Below are 24,051 nucleotides of genomic sequence, written 5' to 3'. Positions count from 1 at the left end.
GTAAAGGCTTAAATAGAAAACATTGGAGAGACTGTAATAGAGAACATTGTAGAGACCATAATTCCAAGTAACCACTTTTTTTGAAAAATAATATTTAAATTATTTTTAATAAAATAATTTAAATATTATTTTTCAAAAATAATAGTTACATGGAATTATGGTCTCTACATTTCTTTGTATTTAAATGGTTTCCTTGATCTGGTCCTATAATGAATCACATTATTTAATTCTGGTCCTATAATGAATCACATTATTTAATTCAAAAAGCATCGGCTAAAAATTCTTATTATATAATTTCTAAAAAACATACATTTCTTAAAACACATAGAGCAGAAATTTCTCTTATATAATTTATATAAAAAAATACATTTCTTAAATTATAACATGTCTTAAAAAAAAAATCCCTTCTAAGAGCGCTCGCAACCGATCAAGAATGTACACTTAAAATAACCATGATAACAACCGTCAAGAATGTACACTTAAATAGTTGTGACTTTATAACCATGATAACAACCGTCATCTTTAATTGACACCTAGTATATATACCACTCAGCGGTCAATACTATAATATTATAATTTCTATACAATTGACACCTACTATATATACCACTAAGTTGTGAGTTCTAGAATATTACAATTTATATACGATCGACTCTTATAGGTACTATTAATTTGACTCATAACTACTATTAATTAGTTTTGGGTGTTTATAGTGATGGATCATAATAGAACCTATATTTATTGTTTATCATATTTATTTAGTCACGATAAAATAAAAAAGAATGATATGGGTATATATTTAATATTAATTTAAATATATATTAATTTTGAATTTATTAAATAAAAAAAATTAAATTTTGTTAGTGGATACATTTTCTTAAAATTTTATATCTTAAAAGAGGTTTATATCCAGATTTTAAAAGAGATTTCCACTCAAAGAATTTTGATTTTTTTAATATGATTTAAGATAGTTTTCTTTCAAGATGACTCAGAAATAAAATAAATCTGAAATAATTTTACAGATTTTTTTGAATAAATATTTTTTTATTGATTATAAAATCATAAATCTCAATTTTCTTTATCTATAAAAATAAACATTTCCCATTCTCATTTTATAAAATTTGGTATCATCAAATATTTCCATGACACCATACTCTATTACTCCTTTCTCCTTTATTATCATTAAGAAAAGCTTCGAAATTAAAAAAAAAAACCTTTCTACTTTCCTAAGAAAAAAAAAAAAAAAAAAAATTTACAAACTCAACATTTCTTAAAAACCCATCATATATCATCTTTGTCAATCAATTATATTTATCCCATCATATATCATCTTTGCCAATCAATTATATTTATCCTTTATATTTCTTATTCTCTTTTTTCTTTCCTTTTATGAGTTCCTCTTTAGTCACTTTTCATCTTTTGTATATCTAAAATTACTTGTTAAAAAACATACATCAAATTTATAGAGGAAAAAGTTGGCTGGGTTACAACTCAACATCCGTTAGTCATTCATATCTTTGTCGATAAATTTCCTTTATCCTTTATATTCATCATTTTCTTTATTCTCTATATTTATTCTTTTTCTTTTCTTTCGGTTCTTTAAAAATTCTTCTACATCTTTTACTAAAAACATAAAAAATTATAATAAAAAAATAACTTAAAATAAGTAATTTTATTTATCTTTTATCTATTCTGATAACATTAGTTTTATAGTTTTAATAAATTATTTTAACTTGAATTTAAATGTTTTAATTTAAAGTCAATTTACTCTCAATTAAAAACTTAAAATAAGTAAACTTATTTCTAATAACATTAGTTTTAATGAATTATATTAACGTGAATTTAATTGCGTTGGTTTAAACTCAATTTACTATAAATTAGTTACTTATTTATCTTTTATTTACTATAATAATATTAGTTTTAATGAATTATATTAACGTGATTTTAAATGTGTTGATTTAAACTCAATTGAATTTAAATTGGTTACTTGTTTATCTTTTATCTACTATAATAACATTAGTTTTAATGAATTATAGTACTTTGAGTTTAAATGTGTTGATATAAACTCAATTTACTAATTTTATATTTTTAATGAAAAAAATTGGAAAAAATCACATTGAGAATATTTGGTTCACACATTCTAACCAGCCAATGTGGTTCATCTTCAGAACAAGATGAGGTCACAATTAAATAAGGCGAAAAGTCAACCTAACGGCTAGAGGAACTACAAAATTTGACTAGGGAGGGAAATTTATAGAGTATAATACTTGAAATATATAATAGATTAACTAAACAGCTATCTATGACAAAGAGAATTAATTTGACTCGTTTAAATAATTAATAAATAATAATTTAGTTTGTTTAATTAATTATTTAATTTATTAATTTATTCATTCCTTATTATTTACTAATTAATATTACTCAATTTTTTTAAAATGAATTATCCTATCTAAAAATAAAACCACATAAAATAAGTAAATAAACTAAATGAAAATAAAAATAAATAAATAATAAAAGGATGAATCAAGATAAAACAATACACTAAACTTTTTAAATCAAAATAAAAACATAAAAGAGAGGAAGCCATGCATGATTCTCAATATTTTTATTTTATTAATATGGAAATTAAATAAAACTATATAAAATTTCATGAATCGCAATATTTTTATTTTACTATTATGAAAATTAAATAAAACTATATAAAAATAAATAAATAAACTAAATAAATAATAAAGGGATAAAACAAGAACAAATAAAAATTAATTAAAATAAAAACATAAAAGAGAGGGTGTTTATATATATATATATATATATATATATATATATATATATATAATATGTAAAAATCAAATTAAAAATACACTAGAAATCTTTTAGGAATAAAAGGAAAGGGTGTTTAAAAAAAAAAACTATAGATCAAGAATACGTAATATTACTAAAACCTAATAAAATCAATAAAAAGGGGTACTCTCTAATAGAAATCAATAAAGAGAGGCAAAAAAAAAGGGAAATAGAGTATGGAACAAACAAAAAAGCTCAGAGAGAGAGGAGAAAGACTAGGAAGAGAGAGTAGGAATCTAACAACTACTAATTTTTAATGTAAAATTTTATTTATATTTTTTTAAGCCTAAATTGTTTTATTATTATTATTTAAATATAACATTTCTCATTGATGTAAGCCTATTATAATTAATAATTCTTATACAGATATTTATATTGATTAATAATAGAGATACCATATGTCTCAATTCTTTTTCACACTTTAATAAATTATATTAATGTGATTTCAAATGTGTTTGATGTCAACTTTTTTCATTATTATAAATTTAAATATATTAAAATTAATATGTCTTTTATTTATTTTATGTATATTTTTTAAAATTTTAAATGTAAATAATGTAAAAATATTATAATTAATCATTTTTATATATTAATTAATTTAGATGTTTTTTCTTGAAATTTAAATTAGCTAATAACAAAGATATAAGATTTTCTGCTTCGTTATTAATTTACCGCTAAAGAAATCAAAACCTGAGGACATGTGAATACAATTGTGTTGATTTAAATTTAATAAATTACTGTAAATTTAAATTATTTAAAACTAGTTTGTATTTTTTTATTTTAAAAGTTTGTCTTTCTTTGATGTAAAAATATTATAATTAATGATTCTTATATATTTTTTCTCCTTAGAGATCTATATTATCTCATAATAGAGATATAAGATGTTCCTCAAGTGGTTAAGGGGATGCTATTTGGGAAAACCAAACAAGTATCACACAAAAGTTTCTTTTGGCCATATAATTGTTGTATAGTCAGTTGCATAGTCTAAGGAAATCTAAAAATGTCCAAAGACTAAGTTCTATCATTTCCTAGATAGTAATCACATAGCGATATAAATTTGAGATTCTAATGAATTCTAAAAATGACTTATGAGACTAAGTCCTTATCATTTACCTAGAGAACAATCTTCTTGCTCACATTGTAGTAAGAAAAACTTAAAATAGTAGACATTTAAATAGTTGGAGAATTCACCTTAATGGAATCATGAGCCTCTTTATCTTCTTTATAGCTGGAAAATTCCTGGTTAGTTATCTACTTTGCCAACATGGAGACTTTGGAATTTAATTTCTTCATTTGTAGCTACACATCATCAATGTTGAGCAAGATCTTTTGTAGAACTTTTGACCATTATGCGAGCACCTTAATCATGAGATTTATATCTTGCAATACAATTTTATGGTTTGAATGCATCTGGTTTTCCTAGTGTAGGTGTTCCCTTTATCAAGGATCCTACAATCTATAGTTTCCTCAACCTCAATGTCAGAGAGAAAAATCAATTCCACATATCCTTTCTATTTAGCAATGTTGATTTTTGTACAAATCAAAGTGGAAGTATTTTCCCAGAAGGAAACAACGAACAATTCTTCATTCTATTGATATCACATTGAAGGTGGTCATTAGTTGACACATCGAACTCTATGATTCAAGGTATTGTTCACTCTCAGCATGATTTATGAGGTAAAGGGAAATTATTTTTTAAAACCTCGATTTAGTGCAACCCGAAACTATAACACTAGCTTTTGAAATACGGGAGTCTTAAGAAGTGACAACCATGAGGGAGGAGAAAGGTTAATTGAAATGGGTATACAAGATGGGAGAATAGCCAAAATACCACCTAGAGAGAGGATATGGTAGAAAATGAATTCCACCTTCAATTTTTTCAAGGCAGCTTTGAATACAAACAAAAAGAGAAACAAACTCTAGACAAAATACAATTTAGAAGCCATGGTCTTAGCATAAACCAAGAAGAGAGCCACTTTCTCAACCCCTCTTAAAATTAGAACCCAACAAAGCAAAGAATGACAAATAAAGAATGACTGAAAATGCCATGTATGTATTCACTTACAAATATTTTCTCATAATTTAAAACTTTCAAAGCATTTTTTTTTATCCACCTCTGTAACTAAAAATTCACCTCCACAGTTCTAAATACAATTATAATTTTACATTGATAGGCGTCCTTTTTTGAAAATTTTTAGGCTAACCTTTATCTTCCCTTTTACCCTGATCCATCTAATCATGTTTGACACTTTCAACCATTGATCTAAAATGGGTGATTTCGTTGTCAATTTTTCAGCTTGTTATTACACAACGCAGAGCTTCAGCCATCATTACGCATCACAGGTTTCGACTGATTTTATGCCTCAAAACAATTTTCCATATCTCTAGTTCTGTGTAGTAGTGCTTCAGCTTCCCTTTTGTTACACCTTGTGACATCTGTCAAACTTCTTTACACCATTCACCTTCTTACTATTACGCTTGCTAAAGGGTGGCTCCATTTTGCACTAATACAGGACAGGTGTGACAATGATACATTAGCACTAGGTAGATGTAATGGAAATTTCAACGATGGGTAATACGATGGAGTGGAAATTGCAACGATAGTAACACAGTTCCAATCAATTTTATGTCAATTTAGATACTAGAAGAAGCAACTGATCAGAGCTTATGACACTTGAGAGACTCGGAATAAAGAAATTAGGAGTAGGCATAACCATGGGCTGAAGAAACACAGAAGCATAGCTAGAGTTGCCTTCGGGACTATGAGTTTTCCCTACATATTTTGTTGTTCTATTACTTATGCAATAAAGGGGCCTCATAGCCACTACATATTCCCATAATAGCATATTTGGACCTCTAAAAATATGATCCATGGAAGCTTCCAGGTATGTTTCTTTGTTTTCCCATCCTAGCCCTTATAATTTATAACCCATATTTCTAAACATATTCTAGATCAGATATGGAAATGAAATACAAGGCTTTCTAAAGATATTGTTCTTTTATTTTTGGTTTACAGAGAAAACCTTTTCCCAAGAGAAGTAATGGTACTTGTTGACCCCCTGGGATAGAAAGTACCCAAATGGGTCTAGACCCAATAGGGTTGTTGTTACTAGATACTCGAAAGCTACAAGTGTTGATAAACCCATCATTGGCAAAGGAGGAAAGAAGTGTGTGGGTATCTCTCTTGTCTTTTGTGCTAGAAAAACAACCAAAGGCTCAAAGAAAGATTGGATGATGCATGAATACCATCTTGGTAGTGTTAGCAGAAATGCAAGAAAGAAATGCAACTTAAGAGTAAGTAGTTCTATCTTCGCTTTGTTGGATTTTCAGTTGGAAATTTAGATTTTTAGAGGGTCGTTTTGATTGAGACTTATGCAGGAATGCAAAAAAATACAAATATAAACATAAACATAGGGATGCAGCAGAAATAACACTTAATTTCATTAATATCAAGTAACTGAAGTATGCTTACATAGAGAATGGAAACAAGTTAGCTCAAGCGATGGTAGCTTACTTCTCAGGAGAGATGTGGCAGCCACATGCCTTTGAACTGTGTTACAATGAGGCTTAAGGGACTTTTCATTATTGAACAACAAAGAAAAACCATGAACAATGAAAACCCTAACCCCAAGAGACGAAACACCAAGAGTTTGTGTGCCCCATTGAGGTTAGTTGGGGAACCAACTTCCCGGGGTCGTAACTTGGTCATATGATCTTCATTTGGTATGTATGATACCTCATTGGAAATATCTCTCTTAGTACTACAGGATTTTATTTAGGCCCCTCCCTATGGTTATTGGCCTACTGTGGACCCCAAAAATACGTCGTTTAGGGGGTCAAAACAGCTCCGGAATTTGGGGATATGAAAAAACTGCTAAAAATAATAAACTTTGTTATAATCAAGCAAACAGACAAAACTAACTAGAGGTCTAGGTGGAATAGACTGGTGGCCACCAATATTAACATGGATCAAGCCTCCCTCCTTAGGAAGCAATGGTTCCCATTGCATCCAAAGCCTCCATGAGGTGAGCAAATGTTTGTTGAACTTGGTCCCTGGTGAAGAATTTGACCTACTTTGACAAGTCGATATAGCTGGATCCTCTACCAGAAATTGTTCTTGATCTATGTGTCCATGATCCTGTCAGTTGTAGCATACTTGATGTAGCTTGAGTTGAGCTCTGTTAGTGTTAGCTTCTCAGCAATGTCAGATGTGTCAAACAATGGAGGAAAGTATGGTAAAGGTTGATCCACATTGAATACTAGGTGTATACCAAGGAATGATGGAATGTTGAGCTCAAAGGAATTATCCCCTACAACTTTGGTGATGGTGTACGACCCATATTAGAGTGAGCAAATCTTGCAGTGGGGTCCAACAAGGCACTCCTTTTGCAAATATAACCAAACTTTATCACCCACCTATAACTTGTGTGGCACTCGATGATGATCATGACGTTGCTTGTACTTAGCATCGGCTATGTCTAATATGTCATGGAACTGTTGGATGATGTGATGAATGCACTGAATGAATTTATTATCCCAGTCAGCTTCAGACTGGACATGAGTTGAATCTGCTTTAGTTGCTGCAAATGGTATGGCCACATCAATGGGACATAGTGGATGGAATCCCAACCCCACCTAAAAGGGGTTGTCGCTAGTTGAGCTATGGAGAGATTTTTTGTAGTTGTGTTAGACATACGAGAGGCTTTCATCCCATATGCATGGATGTTTCAATTTGTACATGCACAAAACGTGTATGATCATCATGTTGATGACCTTTGTTTGACCATCAGTTTGGTGGTGGAAGGTTGTGGACTTAGTTATCTTGGTATCCATCATCAACTAAAGGCTTGAACAAAATGTAAGATAATGGACTATACGATCCCAAACTGTACCACACTTGTTCAAACAAGAGGTTAGAATTGGATTCTATCGTGATACTCTTCTTGCAAGCCGCCAGAATGACCATCTTAGAGAATTTGTTGATGACCACAAACATGCAGTCATTTCCATGCTTAGTAGAAGGAAGGATCGACATGTAATCCATGGAGAAGGATTGCCAAGGCTGGCTAGGAGTAGGTAGAGGAGTATATAGGCCTTTCTTCTTGATTATTGGTTTGGCGATGATGCAAGCAGTGCAAGATCTAATGTACTTCCCAACATCTTTTTGAAGGTTTAGCCAATAAAAATATTTATGCAGCACTGCCACTTTTTTCTCTACTCTGAAATGTCCATCAACTTACTGTAGTGTGCCTCCCAAATCATCTTTGTACACTCACTTATGGTAACACATAGATGTCCCACGTAGCATAATAATGTGCCCTAGAGGTGAAGATTTGGAACTTTCTTTCCTTCCAGGAGCATCTAGTATGTGTTGCTAAATTCAGGATCGCTCTTGTAAAAATGCGACCACAGTGAAGTCTTGTGTCCACAAGAGATGAGCACAATAGTCAGCGTCATAACCAGTGGTCAGTTGAGATAGTATAGAACATTATTGGTGCTTCCATTCTTATACTTGATGTTCAAATGGAACTATTGTATATATGTGGACCATTTCTGATGTTAAATGTTCTACAACTTCCCTTATGTCTCTATGAACTATAAGGGTCGGTGGTCTATGTTGAGGACTGTTTCCTTGCCTATAATGTAGTGCTTCCATTGTTTGAAAACCTGCAAAATAAAATACATCTAATTGTCATAAGTGGGATACTTTCGGATTGTATCTGAAAGTGTCTCACTATGATATGCCACTAGATGCCCTTGTTGGGTAAGAACTATACCAATAGAATACTTAAAGTCTCTATCTTAATTTCAAAGGGTTGTTGTAGGTTTGGTAATGTCAGCACTAATGCATAGTAGAGGCGATGCTTCAAATCAACAAATGAATTCTATTGGTATTCATACCAAAAGAAATTTTCTTTCACTCAGCCCTTGGTGACTTGTCTTAAAGGCCAAGTGATATGAGAGAATCCCAACTTGAACCTACGATAGAAATTGGAAAGACCATAAAGTTGTAGAGCTATGCTAGAGTGCTTGGGGCTGGCCAATCTTGAATAATATGTATCTTTGTTGGGTCCACCTGCACACCCTGCTCATTAATAATGTACCCCAAATATTGAACCTGGATCATAAAAAAGTGCATTTCTCCAAATTGGACACAATTTGTGTGTCGCAGAGTTTGGAGGACCCATCGGATATGGTCTATGTGCTCTTCCAAACTCTGGTTGAAGATCAATATTTTGTTGAGGCACACTACCATGAATGAGTTGGAAAAGGGCTGCAAGATTTAATCCATCAGCCGCATGAAGGTTGTATGGGTATTCATTAACTCTAAAGGCATGACCATCCATTTGAAAAGGGACTCCTTGGATTTGAAGGCAGTCTTCCACACATCAGAGGGTTCAATTAGTACCTAGCGATAATTGAACTTCAAGTCAATCTCGCTAAAATATTTGACCCCATTGAGCTGGTCCATAAAGTCATCAATCTGTGGGATTGGATACCTATTCCAAACAGTGATCTTATTCAACACCTGATAGTTAATAGAGAGAATCTAGGTCTCATCCTTCTTCTGTACCAACATGATTGGGCTCCCACAGGGTGATGGAATTGGCTTCATGTGCCCTTTCTACAACAAATCTTGAATATGCCTCTTAATTTCATCGTTCTCTAGAATAGAGAATCGATATATATGTTTGTTGGGTAGCAGACTGCCCAAGGTCAAATCAATGGAGTGCTTGACCTGGCAATGTAGAGGTACCCCTGTGGGTGAGGTGAATATTTCCCTGTACTCTTCCATGACCTTGTCAATCTATTGTTGTCATATGGAGGAGCCCTATATGGAGGGCTATGGATGTGGCCTTAATATTCTTCTTGCCTTGAGGGCGAATCATAAGGAAGAAAAATTTATCGGTCTAGGAAATGACCTTAATGCATTTCTTCACAAAGATAAAAGAGATGGCAATATGCGGTGCTACCTATGTTATCCTGTATAGCTTATTTCTTAAAAAAATAATGATAGTGTGAGGCCTAGACTCCTACGCAGCATGAGACTTCCACAATTATGGTTGGTGTACTAATACATCAAAAACTTCAAGAGGAGAAACATCACACAATACTTCATCCATGAAGGGCTTGATGTTGTAGGGAAGGCGAAATTGTTAGCTTATGCAGAGATCTTGTCCTTGGTGAAGCCAGCCGATGGTGTATGGTTGTGGGTGCGGTGTGGTCGGTAGGCCCAACCTCTTCATGACCTCTATTGAAATGAGGTTCTTTTGGCTTCCACTGTCGACAATGAACTGCAACAGAGAACCTGTCACCCACATCTATGAGTGGAAGAGCCACTCCCCATCCTCTAGATCTTCGAGCAATATTATGGATCTTGGTGGTGGCAATGGTGGCACTAGGTAATCTGTAATTGAAAACTGAAGGTGATATTCAAATTTCAAGTGAAACTCTATATGTGTTTTGGGTAATGGATGAAGTTACTAAACACATAAATAAGTGATTTTTAACAAAATTTTACAGCTAAAAAGAGACAAATAATCATATCTGAAACAGATAACATAAAACATGATAAAGGAGATCACCTCTCTCCTAGGCTACATCTCTTGGTCCAACTTCCAATGCATGCCCTTTTTCATTAAGTGATCAAAAGTGTCTATATGGATTTACAATGCTCAAACAGAAAAAATAATATCTCCAAATGGATCCAAAACCTATCAAAAACCCCCATCTCGGTTCTTTTTGTGCCTCATTTGGCTAAAAATTGAGAAATTTATGCTTGTTACAACATTTTTTCAAATTCCATCGCTAGTCATCCTATAATTTGACCTAAATCTAGCTTGAGCACCCCCATCCTGGAAATGGCATGCAAATTTAGCCTAAAATCCCGCCCGACAAGGGAAATTGTAGGACAGTTAAACTACCCATTAATGCTTAGTTCTGAAAAGTTTTGTCATGTGGTTGTGCATAGGAACAAGTTGTAGGCCTTTATTCTCCGGGTCATGGGCTAAAGGTGTGCCCCTTTTCCACTACGGCATGGTCTCATCGATGCACTTGTGGCCTGGGGCTAGCCCCCTCCATGTGTCGCACTCTCGATCCTATGAATGGTCATGTGACTCGAAGGTTGGATCTTAGGGCTGGTCCCTTTCTATTATCTTCACTCGTAGTCGTTTCAATAATTGTGGTTATGTGGTGTCGTGGGTTGCGACCATGGGGGTGGGGCTAAGCCCTGGGCCTTGGTCCCACCCCTAGGTTTTGAGGGCACGGGGACCAAGGCTAGGGCTTAGCCCCGACCCTATCCTACAAAACATAAATTGTGCCATTTTAAATCAAAGTCAAAACCATATAATATCCAGAAACATATGCATGGCACAATGGTGTGGACACATGGTGTTTGCTGCCAACTCGTGGGTTCAACTCCTGTGGGCTTCTTGGCCTGCATAAAAAAATTTTAGACCACCCTTGGGAGGCCACGTGGCTTCCTCCAATTGTCCCACATGGCCCTCCCCCATTGGTCCTCCAATTGCATAGTGAGTAGCCAAAAATATAATAAAATAATTTATGAACCAATCAAATTGAGGCCAATGGCGAAAACCCATTGGCCAAGAAAATTTAAATTTTGGGACCAATAAGAAGTGGCCAAGTGGAAGCCCTCCACTTGCCCTAAATGTCCAGTCACCTGTCAATTCTACAAAATTTTACCTATTTGGAAATTTGACTAGAACACGATATCGGGAACATACGATATCACTTTTGAGTTGAACGAGTTGTGTTGGATTCAGATCGTCGAGATCAATCCAATCGTACATGTTTCGAGCTTTGACCCTTTTAGGTCCCTATAATACTAGTGTATTCACCTATTATTATTTTCATTGTAGCCCTTATTTTTATTGTTGTGTCCATGTTGTCCCCATATTTTTATTATTGTGCCCCATATATGCCAACTATTATTATTGTTTTCCCCTTACATTATTATTGTTATGTTGGCTATGATTATATTCTAACCCCTTAGACTCCTATATATAGAAATGATTTTTTTTCATTTTAATCATCAAAGAATTGTTCATTTATGTAATGTAAAGGAGGTTTCCCCCTTGAAGAGGCTAATTTGGAAGCCATTGACCTATCTCTTCTTCTATTTTGTGAGCTGGTTTCATAACATTTGGTATTAGAGCTTTGGATTTTAGGGTTTTGCTTCTTCAAATAAGTCATCGTGGAATTTTTTCTATAACATTTTTTCTATGAAGATTCAGAAGCTGAAAAACAACTTGAGATGATATCTTGATGAACGTCATATCCGAATTTTAGATCTTGTCTCACTATATTTTCTGAGATATGATCCAAGGAAGTTATGGTTTTTACAGGCTCTGAAATTCCATCTCAAACAAGTGACCCTGGAAAAATCGTCACAACTTTCTCTCTGAGCATCAGATTCAAATTTAGTAAGACGTGAAAGAAATAGAAAGGACTTTAATTTTTTGGGTATCATTTTTAGGACCTAAGGTCGAAGCAGTGACATGTCGCACTTCATACAAGTTCGATCTACTGAACCAATCTATAATTAGGTCATCATGGGAGATTGGGCATAACTCTTTCTTGGATAATCCAAACTTGGTCTGAATTGTGGGGTTGGAAAGAGGACGTAGATGTATACCACAAGACAAATTTTCAGACCTTGGAGATCCAAAATTACATACTTACAATAGATTCAATATCGAGCTCCTACAAAGCGAAAAAAAAAGGTGTGTATTTTTTGAAAAAATTACACAAGTTTTGTTTGAAAAAATAATTTGAAGTGATTCAAAGGGCATAGTGAATCATAATAATCATTAATTTATTCCCTGAAGAAAGAAAATGGAAAAACCTAGTAATCAACCTGAAGTATCTACAATGATGCATGCAGAAGAAGAAGAAAGGCAACATGATATATCAAAATTACAAGACCAAGTGCAACAAATTTCACTCTCACAAAGGGTAACCAAATATGAAATGGAAGCTAAGATGGATGGGTTGAAGAATAAATTAAAATCAGACATGGAAGGATTGAAGAATGGCATGAAAGCTAATATATAATATTTTAAGAATGGTTTAAAAGCAGACATGGAAGGTTTCAAGGAAGGTTTGGCAAGGTTGCTACAAGAAAATCTTCCTAATGGCGAAAATGTATTATATGAAACTCATGCTGAGAATAAAAGAAATTTTAATCACGGTTTCATAGAATCTATCATTGGATCAAAGACCCACCATGTTCCAAAGATCGATGTGAGGAATTTTGATGGAAAGGACCCCGTAACATGGATACTACACATGGAGCAATATTTTGATCTCCATAATGTGAAAAACACACAAAAGGTACTCATTGAAACTTTATCTTTGGAACCCAATCAGTTTGTATGGTATCAATGACTTTTCTCTCGTAAAACAATTGTCACTTAGTCAATTTCTAAGGAGGAAATGATACCACATTATGAGGATACAAAGAGCAACACCTTCTTTAGTCAATTGATAAATCTCAAATAAAAGGGCTCATTGGTGGAGCACATTGAGGACTTCCAAAAATTGAATATATGGGTAAATGATATTCCAAATAAGCATAGGATTGATGTGATCATAGGCAATTTAATGGATAACATCCAACATGAGGTTCGCCTTTGGCAACCTAATTCATTGTTAAATTCATTTAGGTTCGCAAGAAAAATTCAAAGCAAAATTATGGAAACAAGGAAGCCTGCCACTCACAACTATAAAGATGGAAGTGTTTCCTCCCCTAGACTTCCACAACCTACAGGGTTGACACCACAAAAATTGGAAGAAAAATAGAAAAATGGCTTTATTATAGTTGTGATAGAAAATACACTAAAGGTCATAAGTGTGCTGAGAGGAAATTATTTTACACATACTGTGAAGAGGAGGAAGAAAAGGAACAAGAAATGTCAAAAGAAGAATATATACACTGGAACCAACCCTAGAGAAAGAAGAAATGAATCCAACCACATCTTGTAATACATTAGTAGGAATTACCACTCCTCACACTCTCAAGATAGAAGGGCATATCAAGAAGAAAAAGGTAATAGTGCTGATTGATTCAGGTAGTAACCATAATTTTATTCATTGTAAGATAGATAAAGAATTGAATTGCTTCCCATATCTAGCACCAAAGTGTCAAGTGATGGTTGCAAATGGGGGAACCATAAATTTCTCTAGAAAGTGCCATAATATCAAGCTATCAATGGGAGAATATGTATTAAATATTCTAATTCTTTCCATTCCAATGGATGGTGCTGATGTTGTACTAGGAGTCCAATGGCTACAATCTTTGGGTACAACAACTTTTAATTTTCAAGAAATTTTCTTGAACTTTTTATTGGAAGGAAAAGAAGTTGAATTAAAGGGTATCACAGGGAAACTGGGAAATATAATCAGCTCTAACAGCTAGAAAAATAATCTAAAAAAAGAACAATGGGGCATAATTGCACAATTATGTTCACTAGAGGTTCCCACATCGAAATCATCTATTTATCGAGATCTCCAAAAAGTCTTGGACAATCATTCCAAGATATTTGAGACTCCAAAATTCCTCCCACCTATTCGTGATCATGACCATGTTATTCATTTGATTCCAAGAATTGTTCCTCCAAACAGGAGGCCTTACAGATATCCCAATGCCCAAAAGAGTGAAATTGAACGTATGGTTGCAAAAATGCTAGAGGCTAGTATAATTCAACCTACTCAAATTTTTTCTCTGCTCCAACAGTATTGGTGCACAAGAAGGATGGATCATGGAACATGTGTCAATATTATAGGGAGCTCAACAGGCTCACTATTAAAGATAAATTTCTCATTCTAGTCATTGATGAATTATTGGATGAATTACATGGAGAAATTTACTTCACCAAGTTAGATATTTGTTCAGGATATCATTAAGTCATAATGAATACTGAAGACATTCTGAAAACAACACATAGAATTCATGAAGGTCATTATGAATTCTTTGTCATGCCTTTTCTCCTTACCAATGCACCTTCTACATTTCAAGGTTTGATGAATTCCATTTTCAAACCCTTCCTTAGAAAATTTGTGTTAGTATTTTTTTTATGATATACTAATCTATAGAAAGTCTTGGAAGGATCATGTTCAACATGTTGACAAGGTGCTCAAACCATTGGAGGAGAAACAATTATATGCAAAAACCTCCAAAAGTTTATTTGGAGTAAAGGAGGTGGAATATTTGGGTCATATTGTATCTCATGAAGGTGTTAAGGTAGACCCTAGAAAAATTAAATCCATTAAGGAATGGAAAATTTCCATATCCATAAATAATATGCGAGGATTTCTCAGGTTGACAATGTATTATCACATGGTTGTTAATAATTATGGGTGAATAGAAGTACCTCTAACAACATTACTGAAAAAAGAGTCATTTTCTTGGACTCAAGAACCAACGATGGCATTTGAACATATTAAAGATGCAATGTTTCAAGCACTGGTATTAGCTACGCCAGACTTCACAAAAACCTTTATTGTGGAATATGATGCCTCAGGAAATGGAATTGTTGTTTTAATGCAAGAAGGAAGACCCATTTCTTTTGAAATCCACCCAATCAAAAGAAAGTATTTACACAAAGCTATTTATTGGAAGGAAATGTCGGCAATACTACATGCACTTAAGAAATGGAAACCTTACCTAATGGGAAGACACTTCAAGGTAAAACAGATCATGATAGTCTTAAATACTTTTTAGAACAAATATTATCTTCAAAAGAGAAGCAAAAAAGCGTCACAAAAATGTTGGGTTATGATTTTGAAATCATCTACAAAAAATGGAAGAAAAATGTTGTTGCAGATTCACTCTCAAGAAAGGATGAGGATGTGGAAGCATTGCTTAGTGCCATTTCTATTATCCAACCAGATTGGACAAATAAAGTAAGGGATGAATGGAAGAAGAAGTCCCCGAACTCATTCAAAAGTTGCAACAATATCTCACTACATCTGACACATTTAGCTGGAAAAATGATTTGTTATGGTACAAAGAGTGTTTATACCTCTGCAAGAATTCCCAACTCAAACAAAATATTCTTCTGGAATTGCACACCTCTCCTTTAGGAGGGCACTCAGGATTTTTAAAAACTTACCACATGGTTAAGAAGGAATTTCTTTGGGATGTCCTTAAATATGATATTCAAAAGTTTGTGGAAGAATGTTTGGTTGTCCAAAAAAATAAAGTTGAAATGTTGGGAGGAGTTGTCAATGGAATTTATTGAAATTTTACCTAAGTCCGAAGGAAAGAGTATCATCATGTCGATAGTTGATATACTTACCAAGTATGCACATTTTTGTGCATTATCACATCCATTTAAAGCTAGTACAGATGCTACTGCATTTATGAAAACAATACAAAACCTACATGGAAACTCAAATATTATTGTAAGCGACAAAGATCCCATTTTCACCAGAAAACTTTTAGATGGATTTATTTTCTTGTCTCGGAACTCAGTTAGATCATAGATCATCTTATCATCCTCAATTTGATGGGAAAACTGAGATATTGAACAAATGTTTGGAAGGATATCTTCGTTTCTTTGTAACTGATCAACGGACACAATGGGTCAAGTGATTGCCTCTGGTTGAATGGTGGTATAACACCTCCTTCCATACTGCAGCAAAAATGACCCCATTTATGGTACTTTATGGATATCATCCACTGTCCATCACATCATCTTTAAGATAAAATTCTAAGGTTCAAGCAGTGGAATATCACATCAATCATCAACAACAAGTTCTTCAACTCTTAAAGGATAACCTCACTTTGGTGCAGAATAGAATGAAACAACAAGCATATGAACATCACAGGAAATGAGTTTTGATGTGGGTGACAAGGTATTTATATGACTACAACCATATAAACAAATGTTCATTAAGCAAGCTAAGAAGGGTAATAAATTATCACCAAATTATTATGGTTCGTACAAGGTGTTACAAAAGAATGGTACTATGGGATAAAAATTGGAGCTTCCCACATCTTCTCGAGTTCACCTAGTTTTCCATGTTTCATGCTTAAAGAAGGTTATAGGTGACAAGATCCCAGTTCAAACAATATTGCCAGAACTTGACGAGGAAGGAAAAATCATATTGGAACGTGAAGTAGTCATAAAAGAAAGAACCCAATAGCTACAAAATAGATCAATTTTAGAGTATCTCATCAAGTTGAAGAACTTACCCACTGAGGATTCCACATGGGAGGATGAGAATTTTATACAAAAGGATTCATAACTACTCAAGCATTGAGAAAAACACTTTTTTGAAGGAGAGGGGCATGCTAGGTCCCTATAATACTAGTGTATTCCCCCATTATTATTGTCAGTGTAGCCCTTATTTTTATTGTTGTGCCCATGTTGTTCCCATATTGTTATTATTGTGCCCCATAGAAGCCCACTATTGTTATTGACATTATTATTGTTATGTCGGCTCTGATTATATTGTTACCCCTTAGACTCCTATATATAGAAAGGAGCTTTTTCATTTGAGTCATCCTAGAATTTTTCATTTATGTAATGTAAATGAGGTTTACCCCTAGAAGAGGATAATTTTAAATTCGTTGATCTATTTCTTCTTCTATTTTGTGAGTTGGTTGCATAACATTGAGACAAATGCGTCATGGGTTAAAGTTATGCCCCTTTTCCACTGCGGCATGGTCTCATGGGTGCACATGTCGCTCAGGGCTGGCCCTTTCTATGCACTCCACTCTTGGTCCTATGAAGGGTCATGTGACCTAGGGGCTAACTCTTAGGGCTCGTCCCTTTCTATTATCTCTGCCCGAGGTCATTTCAAAGGGCTCTAATTGTGGTTATGTGGTGTTGTGGGATGTGACCATGAGGCTGGGGCTAAACCCTGGCCCTTGGTCCCACCCCTTGGTTTTGAGGGTATAGGGACCAGGGCTAGGGCTTAGCCCTGACCCCAACCTCCAAAATATAAATTGTGCCATTTTAAATCAAAGTCAAAACCATATAATATCAATAAACATATCCATGGTGCGATGGTGTGGGCCTATTATCTTTGCTGCCAAGTCACAGGTTTAACTCCTGTGGGTTGCTTGGCCTCCATAAAAAAAAAATTATACCACCCTAGGGAGGCCATGTTGCTACGTTCGGTTGGCCCACATGGCCCTCCCCCATTGGTCCCCCATTTCCACAGTCAACAACAAAAAATATAATAAAATAATTTATGAACCAACCAACTTGAGACAAATGGCGAAAACCCATTGGCCAAGAAAATTCAAATTTTGGGACCAATCAGAAGTGGCCAAGTGGCATCCTGCCACTGGCCCTAAATGTCCAGTCAACTGTCAATTTTGCAAACCTTTACCTATTTGGAAATTTGATCAAAACACGATATCGGGAGCATACGATATTGGTTTTGAGTTGAACGAGTTGTGTTGGATTCAGATCGTTGATATCAATCCAATCATACAAGTTTCGAGCTTTGTTTCACACTTTGAATTTTGAGCACGAAATTTATCCCCTATATCACTCCTCCCCAATGGAAGCTTTTGGAACTCCAAAAGCTCATTTTCAGTCAACAATTAGATGAGGGTATAGTTCCCTCACCTTTCCAACCTCCACCCATTTGGTTTTTTTTTTTTTTTTTTTTGCTTTGAGCTTCTCATGAAGGTACTTCACTTTTGAAGTCTTGGCCTTGCTATCAAAGATAGGACCTTGCTACAATTCTTCAATATGTTTATAAGAGAAAAATTTCGTTAAGGAAATCTGAACATTCTCTTCTTGACCTTCAATGAAAGGAGACTTATTTGATTTCAATTTCACTTCACCTTGAACACTATAGTCATAATGATGCTTAACATGTTTAGCCTTATTTTTGGCTTGACTCTTCACCAAATGTGAATTCCATCGCCATGCACCATTATTCCCCAAGCCAAAACATTATGAAACCCTTAGGAAGATATTTAAGAACCAATGTCCTCTTTGTAAAATATTTTTTTCATTTTCTTTTTCACCCCTGCATTCTTTAACACTAGTGTCTTGTTCATACCAATGTTCAACAATGATGCATTTTGCTGCAAATGAACTTCACATTGTTTTCCTCTTTTAGGATGAAACATGTTAGACTCCTGTAAAATATCATCACATGAATAAGCAACCTCAATGAAATCAAATTTCAAACTTGATTCATATCCTTGAAAATCTTCATATTCATCAACATCTTTATGTTTAATCATCAACAATGTAAAATTATAACTAGGACTTACAAACCTCTTCATTTTTCCAGCATTCATAAGAGATAAATTCATTTTATTTCTATGTGCTCTAATAACATACACAATCCAATATTTAAACAAGTAATACTTGTTTTGATGGTGATGAAATATTTTTTTCCTGTCATATAAATAAGGGCTTCCCAAAATAAGCCCACAAATATCAAGTGGTACCACATCAAGTTCTACCCAATCAATAAAGTTTGCAGTGATTGAAAATCTAAGTATGCATTTACTTGTCACTTGTAACTTGGCATTGTCACATACCCAACCCAAAGGATAAGGTTTAGGATGAGGAATGGTTTCAAAATTTAATTTCTTGACAGTGCCTTCTAAAATGAGGTTTTCTTGTGAACCACTATCAAACAAAGTATCTGCCTTCTTATGTTTTGTGATGATTCTAATATGTAAAAACTCTATTATTTCTCTTTCAAATTGAGTTTCAATGGGTTTGCTAGAGGAAGTAGTACTTGCAATTGAATCCTTACCTTTCAATCCCATGGCTCTAATTTTTGTTTCATCTCCAAAGTCATATCCTAGATCTTGTTGTGTAGTTGTAGCAATATTTTCTTTCTCCTTCTTATTAAATGTTTTGGGTCTCATCTCAGGATGAAGTTTCCAACAATGGTCTTCATCATGGCCTTCTTTAGAACAATGTTTACATGTGATTTTTTCTCCTTCTTTCTTAACTGCATCATTCTTTTTATCCTTTCCTTTAAATTTCCCTTTTCCTTTTTCTCCATAGTTGAATGAATTCTCACTAGTTTCTTCATAAACAGTTTTCCCTCTTAGCTCTAAATGAGTTGCCTATACACAAACTTCATCTAGTTTTGTAGGGTTAAACATGAGAATGGTGTGTCTCAAGTAGGTATGTAATCCTCCAATGTATTCAAGAAAAGTAACTTGAGAGGAAAAACTTATACCCAAGATCAAAGCTCTTTTGCTAAACTCTTCAGTATAAGTTTTCACATTTTGACCTTTAGCTTTCCTAAAGTTTTTCCAATCCATGATAGATTTTTGCATGTGTGATAATGGATAAAATTTCCTTCTTATTGCAACAACAAAATCATTATAAGAGGATAAAACCTTACCATTTTTTCTTCATGTCCTTTTGAGTTTTTGCTTCCCACCAAATAAGTATTTCACCATCTAGTCTAAGAGAAGCAAGCTGAATATTGGTCTCATCATCCTAGATTTCTTTTATCTTGTAATACACTTCAATATGACAAACCAAATTATCTAATTTCTTAGCATCTACATCCCCATTGTACATAGACATTCAAACATAATATCAAGCTTTAGAAAAGGAGTTATATCATGTCCTTTTGTTGAATTTAGAGGTGTTTGTTAAAGGGTAGAAGAAGTAGAAGATGAGGATGAAGATGAGGATGAGGATGATGGAGGTGAAGGTGGTGGTTTGTCACCATTCCCTACATTCCCTTTTGGAGGCTTGCCTCCTTTTCCTCCATCCCCTATTGGACGTTTTGAGTTGTCTCCACACAACCTTGCATTTATATCTTGATAAAGAACCTTTATCATTTTAAACATCTCAAAGAATGTTTTTTCTAAAAGTTCTTTCATCTTCAAACATCCCTTCAAGATCTTCTTCATGTGCGATGACTAGTTTGAGGTGTGTTTGTTCTCCTTGAAACAATTTGAGATATTTTCTCCAAAATTTATCCTTCTCCTCTTTTAAGGTTCAACCTTCTAAGCATAAGAAAAAAACTTGAAAATAAATCAAGCCTTCACAATAACATGTGCTTTGATACCAAAATGATCTGTAATTGAAAACGGAAGGTGATATACAAATTGCAAGTGAAATTTTATATGTGTTTTGGATAACGGATCAAGTTACTAAACATGTAGACAAGTGATTTTTAACCAAATTTTATGGACAAACAAAGACAAATAACCATATATGAGACACATAACACAAAACATGATAAAGGAGTTCACCCCTCTCTTGGGCTACATCTCCTGGTTCAGCTTCTAATGCATGGCATCTTTCAATAAGTGCCTAAAAGTGTTTACATGTCTTTTAAATGATGAAATAGAAAAAATGATGTCTACAATGGATCCGAAACTGTCAAAAATCCCAATCTAGGTTCTTTCTGCATCTCATTTGGTCGAAAATTGAGAAAGTTATGTCTGTTACAAGTTTTTTTCCAATTCCATGGCTAGGCATCCTACAATTCAACCCAAATCTAGCTTGAGCACCCTAAACTCGAAACCGGCATGCAAATATGACCTACTATCCCACTCGATGAGAGAAATTGTAGGACAGTTAAACTGCTCATTAACGCCTAGTTCTGAAAATTTCAGTCATGTGGTTGTGCATAGGACCGAGTTGTAGGCCTATATTCTTGGCGCCAGGGGCTAAAGGCGCACTCATTTTCCATTGTGGCATGGTCTCATGGGAACACATATGGCCCGGGGCTAGCCTGCTCCATGCACTGTGTTCCTGGTCCTATGAAGGGTTACGTAAACCAAGGGTTAGCTTTTAGGGTTGACCCCTTTCCATTATCTCCACCCACAATCATTTCAAAGGGCTCTGACTGTGGTTATGTGGTGTCGTGGGCTGTGACCATGGGGTTGGGGCTAAGCTATCCCTTAGTCTCGCCTCTTTGTTCCTAGGACACAAGGACCAAGGTTGCGTCTTAGCCCCAGACCCAACCTCCAAAATGTAAATTATATCATTTTAAATCGAATTCAAAACCATATAATATCAAGAAACATATGTGTGGTGCGATGGTGTGGACCTATGGTGTTTGCTGCCAAGTCATGGGTTTGACTCATGTGGGCTACTTGGCCTCCATATTAAAATTTTAGACCACCCTTGGGAGGCCATGTGGCTACCTCCAGTTGGCCCACGTGGCCCTCCCCCATTGGTCCTCCAATTACACAGTCAAAAACCAAGAATATAATCAAATAATTTATGAACCAACCAACTTGAGACAAATGGAGAAAACCCATTGGACCAGAAAATTAAAATTTTTGGACCAATTAGAAGTGCCCAAGTGGTAGCATGTCACTGGCCCTAAATGTCCATTGGCCTGTGAATTCTGAAAAATTTTACATGTTTGGCAATTCAATCAGAACACAATATCAGGAGCATGCGATATCGGTTTTGAGTGGAATGAGTTGTGGTGGATTAAGATCACAGAGGCCTATCCAATCATATAGGTTTGGACCTCTGTCACACACTTTTAATTTTGAGCACTAAATTGATCCGCTGGATCACTAGGCTCTGTGTCAATAATCTACTTCCCTTTGTCATTCCCATTTTCGGTTTGTCACTCAGAGTCACAACATGCATCTCATTCGGAAGCCTTCAACTCAGCCACTAGTGACTGCTCGTCTCGACACTCACTTGTGTTGTGAGTAGAGATCTTATGGAACTCACACCATTTCCCTGTGTCTTTCTTTGTATTCATGGTGTTGTTCATTGCTTGCAGCTTCGGCAGGTTGGGTCGCCTCAACCTGGATTTATCCTTTGTTTTGCATTTTGGGGGAACCTTTCATTTTCTTTGAATTCACATATCCAAATTACTTCTTCTGTTTAAATTTTTTCTCGATCTTGACAATGTATCGATAGGTGGCGACAAGCGAAGAGATGTCTAGGAACTCCATGTCATCCTAGATGTACTTTTATAGATATTCATAGTACTTGAGTATCGAATGCGACTTATAATACTTAATACCTAACTTTTTGCTAAGGGTATGGAAAATATTTGTGAAATCTGACACATATTGGTCCCTTCCTTATTGTACTATGGTCCACTTTATGTATTAATCTTCATATTTCCCGACAGGGTAATATTGTTCCTTGGTGGTGTCTCGGAAATAATTCCAAGTGGGTGCAGCTAAAAATGGTGTAGATTCCCTCTCGTCCTTTTGTTCAAAGTAGGTTTCCCATCAGTCCTTGACATGGGGGTCGACTTTGACGAGTGCAAACGTATTTTTTTCCCGATTGGAAAAGTCATGAGTTGGAAAATATCCTTCCATCATATTTAACCATCTATCTACAGTGTCATCATATATCCGGCCTTAAAATATGGTAACTTCAAAGTTAACTTTTACCTTAAAAGGAGTGGCACCTCCAGAGTGGTTGTTAGATGAAGATGTGTCGCTTGTAGGTAGTCGTCGAAGGATCTAGGAAAACTTATACATCGTCATGTTCCTCTTTTATTGTAGGGATTCCTTGAGTAATATTTTGAAATGATCTCCTACTCCCATGTATTTCTTTTCTTCCACCATGGGAGGTCATCAGGGTTTTTAATGTTTCTCTTGAAAAGGTTCAACTAGTTCGAGGCCTAACTCCTTATACCTTGACCTCGTTGGGGACATGAAAAGAAAAACAGAGAAAGAGAAGACCATTATGATACCACTAATCCATAATTATGTAGGAAAGCAACAAAATACATATATTAACGTAAAAACAAATATGAAACATAAATAAAACTTCATTTCATTAATATCAAATAACTGAAGTATGCTTACATATGTAATGGAAATAAACTAGCTCGAGCAATGGTGCCTTATCTATGGGAAGAGATGTGGCGGCTACATGCCTCTAAACTATGTTACAATGGGTTCAAGGGAATTTTTACTATTGAACAATAAAGGAAAACCATAAACAACCAAAACCCTAACACTAGAAGATGAAACACCAAGAGTTTGTGGGCCTTATTAGGGTTAGTTGGGCCGCGAACTTCCCGAGGTCGTAACCTAGTCATATGATCATCGTTTGAAGTGTGCGATACCTCATTGGAAATATATCTATAAGTAATATAATATTTTCCAAAAACATAATGCGTATCTCAAAAAAATCCATTTAGGGCGTCAAAACAGCTCCAGAAGTTCAGGACCCGAAAAACTGCTAAAAATAGTAAATGTTGGTATCATCAAGGAAACAGATGAAACAAACTAGAGGTCTAAGG

This window comes from Pinus tabuliformis, chromosome 9, assembly GCF_031772625.1.
Source record: "Pinus tabuliformis cultivar Carrire ecotype Pingquan chromosome 9, CPIR1, whole genome shotgun sequence".
NCBI lineage: Eukaryota > Viridiplantae > Streptophyta > Pinopsida > Pinales > Pinaceae > Pinus > Pinus tabuliformis.
This window is presented reverse-complemented; position numbering follows the sequence as displayed.